The 7,156-nt window shown below is 36.4% G+C and overlaps 1 pseudogene; it reads right to left on the bottom strand.

Moving 5' to 3' along the window:
- Nucleotides 1-219: 219 nt before the first annotated feature.
- Nucleotides 220-892, bottom strand: LOC140507976 (uncharacterized; annotated as a pseudogene).
- Nucleotides 893-7,156: the final 6,264 nt, after the last annotated feature.

The raw sequence follows: 7,156 nt of genomic DNA, 5'->3' as shown, positions 1-7,156 counted from the left end.
TTCTTATATTGTTTTCCGAATTTTGGATCTCCCCCAACACTGTCCCGTAGCCCTGTTACTTTATATTCTCCTCTCTGATAGGATTTTCCTCACACAGCTTACAGAGCCTGCATAGTTTCTGACCTTACCTGACAATGCTAGGTCAGGACTCTGTGGAAACAGAACTTCCTTGTTTCCCACAATTCCTTTTCCAATCTTAAATCAATCAGCTGTTACATGTTAAGTTCTAACTGTTGCTTGTTGGCCCACATACAGTTTCCTCAGCAGAAAAGTAAGATGATCTAGTGCTCCCATCTCTTTGAGGACTTGCCATGTTGTGTTGTGATCCATATAGTTAAAGGCTTTGAAGTAAGTAGTCAGTGAATCAGAAGTGGATGTTTTTTCTTTTTCTGGAACTTCCTTGCTTTCTCCATTATCTAGAGAATGTTGGCAATTTGGATTCTAGTCCCTTTGTCTCTTCAAACATCAGCCTGCACTTTTGGTAATTATTGGTTTACATATTACAGAAGCCTAGCTTGCAGAATCTTAAGCATAGCCTTGCTGATGTGTGAAATGAACGCAATTGTACAGCAATTTGAATATTCCTTGGCATTGCCCTTAGAATTGGGACATAAACTGATTTTTTCCAATCCAGTGGCTACTGTTGAGTTTTCCAAATTTGTTGCCATATTGAGGGTAGCACTTTCACTGTATTATCTTTTAGGATTTTAAATAACCCAGCTGAAATTCCATCACCTCTGCTAGCCTTATTGTTAGTGATACTTCCTAAGGCTAACTTGACTTCATTCTCCCGGATGTCTGGCTCAAGATCAGTGACTACAGTATCGTGGTTATTATGGTTGGTGATGTTATGATCTTTCTCATATAGTTCTTCTGTATATAATTCTTCCATATAGCTCTTCTACTTCTAAGACCTTGTAATTTTTGTCTTTTATCATAACCATTCTGCATAGAGTTCTCTGTATATCTCAAATTTTTTCTAAAGAGATCTCTTATCTTTCTCATTCTATTATTTTCTTCTATTTCTTTGCATTGCTCATTTAAGAAAATCTTCTTATCTCTCCTTCTTATTCTCTGGAATTCTGCATTCAGTTGGGTATCTTTCCCTGTCATTTTTCTTCTTTCCTCAGTTATTTGTAAAACTTGATCAGACAGCTTTTTTGCTCTCTTACTTTTCTTTTTCTTTGGAATTTTTTTTTGTTACTGTTTCCTGAATAATATTGTGAATCCATGACCATAGCTCTTCTGGCACTATATCAATCAGATCTGATCCCTTAAATCTATTCATCAATTCCATGTTATATTCATAAGGGCATAAGGAATGTTATTTAAGTCACAATTTATTTGATTCAATGGTTTTCTCTATTTTCTTCAATTTAAGCTTGAATTTTTCAATAAAAAGCTCATGATCTGAGCCACGGTTAACTCCTGATCTTGTTTTAACTCTATAGAGCTTTTCCACCTTTGGCTGCAAAGTACATAATCAATCTGATTTCAGTATTAGCCATCTGATGATATACACATTTGCTTTGAACAGTGAGTTGTCTTGACAAAACTCTATTGGTCTTTGCCATGCTTTATTTTGAACTCCCAGGTCAAACTTACCTGTTATTCCAATTATCTTTTGATTTCCTACTTTAGCATTCTAATCCCCTAAGATGAAAGTGACATCTTTTTTTTGGATGTTACTTCTAGGAAATATTTTAGGCTGTTATAGAACTGACCAACTTTGGCCTCTTTGGCATCAATGGTTAGAATGTAAACTTGTATTCTTCTGATATTTAATGATTTGCTTTGGATTTGAACAAATACTTAGTATCTATGTGATCTTTGAAAACCCATACTTATCTGTTCCTCAGTTTCCTAATCTGTAAAATGAGGAAGTTATATTGGATCATCTATAAGATCCCTTTAAAAAATAAATCTTAAGATCACAGGACAGAAGGCAAGGATATCTGAGTGGGTTTTATGTTCTGGAGGAAAGGTCAACCAGCTATTTGATGGAAACTTTTGAACTTGGAATTTCCTGTGAGCCAATTCCCAAGGCTAGTACTGCTAAGAAAAAAACCATATTCTCTAGTTAGAAGGCCAGATTCTGGCATCACCTTGCCTAAGAAATTAAATTCTCTCTTTTCTATTTAGGACACTGAAGTTCAAAAACATGTTCATGAACTCTGTTTTAGGACCACATATCCATTTCTACCATGTTCTTCTGCAAGAACACTATCCTTATGAGAGCTACAATTAGATTTGAGAGTCTGGGGCTTTGCCCTAGGGCTCCCATATCTAGGGGACATACTTCTTCCTTTACTTCCTTTTTCTTCTGCAACATAGCACCAATTCTGAGGTTTTGCCCCTCTCCTCAGCTCCCTCTTCATTTAAATATTAAGGGATTTAAGTGATTGTCTGTGCTATGGAGACTAGAACTGAAGTCCCTAGGAAATGGACCATTGGCTTTCCCATTGTAATTGCAACATATCAGAAGAGCTTGTTCTCTACACAATATCCTTTCCTCTAACTGAATTTGCCCTGGGAAGCAGAATTTCCAGTTATAGCTCAGACACTGCCCCATATGCAACCTCATTTCTAACCAATTTTTCTGAGAAAATAAAATCAAATCAGAATTAGATCCTTACCCTATTGTGTACCCTATTCCTCATCTCACTTTCAACTAGCTACCGCAAAGTCCCTCAATTGGTCATTGGCACTCTGTACCTGAACAACTAAGCAGACCCATTTGGTTTTATTCTAACTAATTTGGTGACCAACTTCTCAACAGTAATTAATAATAGCCATAGACCAGTGCAATAGGCAGTACTTTTACTCTCTTACTTCCTTTTCTGCTTGATCCAATAGGCCAACTCTTTGGGGTGAGGGTTTAGGGGGAGTATTGCATCTAACATCCCATTAGTGGAATCTACCCCACACAGTCCATGGCTTTTGCTTCACTAATTAAAAAGAACCAATGTTGAGTCACAATGGTAATTTAAGCACCCCATTCTTACTTCATCTCCACCATTCCTCCTTTTAGCAATGTAGGACTCTATTGTCAATCTCACCATATCTTACCCACTATATCAAATGTTTAAGACCAAGTGCATTCTGCTCCCAAATGCAGGGTCAGATCTGAAGAGGCAATCAATGAGGCAAATAACAATGACAACAATAATAAATCAGATATGAACAATTACTCAGCGATGATAAACAATGACAGGTACAGGTCTCTAGGTCCCCACCAATGGGAGTGCACTTTGGTCTATCATAACAATAAAGATAGTTTGCATGGGTCAGTGAACAAGCACTTATTAAGTACTTGCTATGTACTAGACAATATGCCAAGTGCTGGAGATACAAAGAAAGGCAAAATACAGAATCTAAAGTGGGGAGGGGAGATAATGGACACATCACTAGATAGATACCCATAAGAGAGATATAATGGAAATGAAAGATGATCTCAGAGTAAAAGTACTTGGGAAGTGGGGGAGGGGAATGCAGTAGGAAAGACCTCATGAGAAGGAGCATTTGAGCTGATTGAAGGAAGTCAGTGAAACTAAAGGAATGAGAAAGCAGAGCATTCCAGGTATAGGGACAGTCAATGAAACACACAGAGTCAGAATAAGGAGATTTGTGTGCAGGTAACAGTGAGAAAGCCAGCATTGATGAATTTTGAAGTATGTGGACATAAAAAAGCTACAAGAAGAATAGAAAAGTAGGAAAGTTCTAGGTTATTACTCTAAAAGGGTTAAATAGTAAATTTTGCATTTGATCCTGTAAGTATTAAGAAGTTTCTAGAGTTTATTGACTAGGGGGTTACACGATTGGACATGAACTTTAGAAGATGATTTTACTTGAGCATTAAGTATCTATCAGGTGTGGAGAGCTACACCTCATTCTCAATACTGGTTTATATAGGAGCCAACAAAAAATGGACCTTAATGCATTTAGCCTATGACTATGACAAAGGGCTGTGTACAGGCATTATATCACTGATGCTATATGACTTAGTCAGCTCCTGAGAGTCCTAGGCCTAGGCATAATGAATAATCATGTCCAAGATTTATGCCCACGTATTTATCTCTAAGCCTATGCCACTTGACAACTGTCTCTTAATGTCCTTTAAAAATTTTAAAGAATGCACTATAATATGTTCCATATTTAATGAATACAGCTACATACTTCACTGTGTTGTATCCACTTAACAGGGTTATTGTGAGGATCAAAAAAGTGATAGATAGATATTCATATTTATACATATATACAAACCAATTTGCAAATTATCAAGTGCTACATAACTGTCAGTTCTCTTCCTTCTTTATTCAGAGACTGTAATATTTAAAATTGTTTTGAGGTCTTTAGATGTGCAACCCATTTGGCTGAAGCTCTAACACACATTATTAAAGACCCTGGTGCAATTTGGGGATTTTTTACTTCTCTTTCTTGTTGTCTCAACTCAGCCTGGAAATGTCACTATTTGACATCATGCAATAGGTAGCTCTAAGTTCACCTGCAAGCATGTGGTTCACAAAACTCAAATAATAAGCAGGTTTATTTATAAGTCATAAAAAATGGAGCTTATACTAGAGCTCATGGAAAATAGTACCTAGGAATCACTCCCCAGTGTGTGTGTAGTCTCAGATTCTTATAGTCATATCTTGGGTAGAGATCCTAGAAATAAAGTCTAACTTTTGGTAGAACTTTTCCAAGTCCAGGTGTGAGTCAAATTTTGAATTTCATTAAGATATTAAAAATATAATAAGTTAAGTACAAAAAGCCACTAAACGTTATTTACTTTACATGGGGCTCTATCCCATCCCTAACTGTAATGCTTAAATACTATAAAATTAACAGCACACACACATATATGTACATATACATATGTGTATGTGTTTGAAATATTATCCTGGATACTAATTTAAGCATTTCAAATAATGATGTATCATATGTTTGAGATTTGTCTTATTCATTACTAAAAGAAGGTCCTCCTTAATTTCCTATTAATTTCTTGAAAAAATTAAGTTACTTAGGTTACCTGGCCTTGACACTGTAAAATCTGGATCTATTATTTTCTTCAAAACTGGTGTCCCTCATTCAAATATCCCATTATTGGGAAATGATATCATTACCATCCCACTCATCCAGGCTCATAATTTGAGAAATTTTTTTTTTACTCCTCTTAATCTTCCAACATCTACCATTTCGCTCATATTTGACTTTCCCTTCCCATGTTCACATCCAATTCCCTGTCATTTCATTATATCATTTCAACCATTAATACTTCAATATTCTGATATTTCATTGCCCTGACTATAGCTTCTGCAAATTCCCATCCCTTGTGCCTATGCATTATTTTCAAAACAATCTTCTTTAACAGTTGTTATTGTCATGACAACGTCCTTACTGGGTAATTTTGAGGAAAGAGCTTTATAAATGTTATAATGCTATATAAAAATGAGAGTTGCAAAACTCTAGAATAATAGAACTAAAAGAGATCTTAGAGATATAATAGTCAAACTTCTTTAAAAGTTGAGAAAACTAAAAAAAACTTGAGGAAACTGAGGTACAAGAAGATTAATGACTAGCCCAGTGCAACAGTTAATGACCAAAAAAAATGTTGAACTAGAATTCAGATCTCTTGACCCCAATCCAAGATTTTTAAATATGAACCATAATGTATGTCTTTTTTGATTCTGTACAAATTTGTTCCTATGCAATATTTACTAAATGTACTCTATTTGTCTAGTTTACTATTCTATGTCCCTTAGCCCTTCTGTGAGGAAGGCAGAAAAATAATCCCTAGGATCTTTATGAAAAAAGTTGAGAGCTGACAAAGAGGCATCTCAAGAAAGAGCAATCTTCCTGGTTGGGTAGTGATGATGAGTCTCCAAGCCAGCAACAGTGAATGGAAGAAGCTCAGTGAGTGGTGGAGAGTTCCTTTAGCCAAGCCAGTGGAGGCAGGCTTCAGGATGATACAGGATGAACTCGAGCAGTATAGTGCAAAGTGCTATGGAGCTAGCTATAGGATTGGGATCTGAGGAGTAAGGTGCAGACTGTGTAAGAGGGAAACTTGGTAGTGAGGGAGGAAACTATGTCTCCAGATGCTGCTCTCCTAAATTCTTCAGCTTCACTCCTGGTACACACACTCAGCAAGCAGAGTTGTGAGATTATGTTATCGCTTTTGTTGTTGTCATGTATTTATTTGCAGAGAAGAAAGAGGAGATAACACTCAATTAAAGGTGGATCATAACTGTTTCTTCACTAATTGGCCAAAGACATTAGCTCCTACTCTATTCTTCGCATGACATTAAACAAACTTTTGCTGTCTTAGTAGCCTCAAGTAACTTAGGGGGGTCTGGAGCCACGAGAAACATTAACCACAATCTGATGTGGCAGAGAGACTTTTCAAAGAGGGACAAACTGAGCTCCAGTGTTTATTAAAGATCTATTATTGAGAAGCCTTTCAAATTTAATCTGGTTAGGAATATGAGGAATTCAAAGAAACATGAAAATACTTGTATGAACTGATGCAAAGCAAAGAAAACTGAAGCAGGAACACGATATTCAGAACAACCAAAGTAATGTAAATGAAAACAGTAATTTCAGATTAAATTTGCGATGGCCAATCTTGGTCCTAGAAGTTGGAGGATGAAGCATATTTTCTTTCTCTTGATAGAGAGTTGGATCACTAAGACTCATATAATGTCAAATGTCATTTTGCTTAACTGTTTTATTTGTTAAGGTCAGGGGGTTGCATGAGGATGGTATAATGGGAAATGGTTATGGTGCAAATGACAAAAAAATCAGTATAACTTGAAGAAAATTGGACCCAGTCTGTTTTTGCCCAAATCTTTAGTAATGTTCCATGGATTGCATACTTTATACTCCAAAAGAAAACTTTGCAATTGACCCCCTCTCAGGAATACTTGAGGTTTCCTTCTGAAAAATTGTGACAAACCAGAGAAGTTTAGCCATGGAGATTGGTATCATCTTCTTTTGCTTAATGTCTGATTAATGTCCTTTCTTAAATGTCACAACTTGACCCAGAAACACTCCTCCACGTGAAGTCTGTCTAGGGCAAAGGACTATGAGACTGTTGCTTCCTTCACTTGCGAAAGTAGTGAATGTGGGTGAACTGGAATTAAGGCTTCTACCTTATTGG

The sequence above is a fragment of the Notamacropus eugenii genome, chromosome 5 (assembly GCF_028372415.1).
Source record: "Notamacropus eugenii isolate mMacEug1 chromosome 5, mMacEug1.pri_v2, whole genome shotgun sequence".
Lineage (NCBI taxonomy): Eukaryota > Metazoa > Chordata > Mammalia > Diprotodontia > Macropodidae > Notamacropus > Notamacropus eugenii.
Note: the sequence above shows the minus strand (reverse complement) of the source record. Positions and strands in the feature narration are given on the sequence as shown.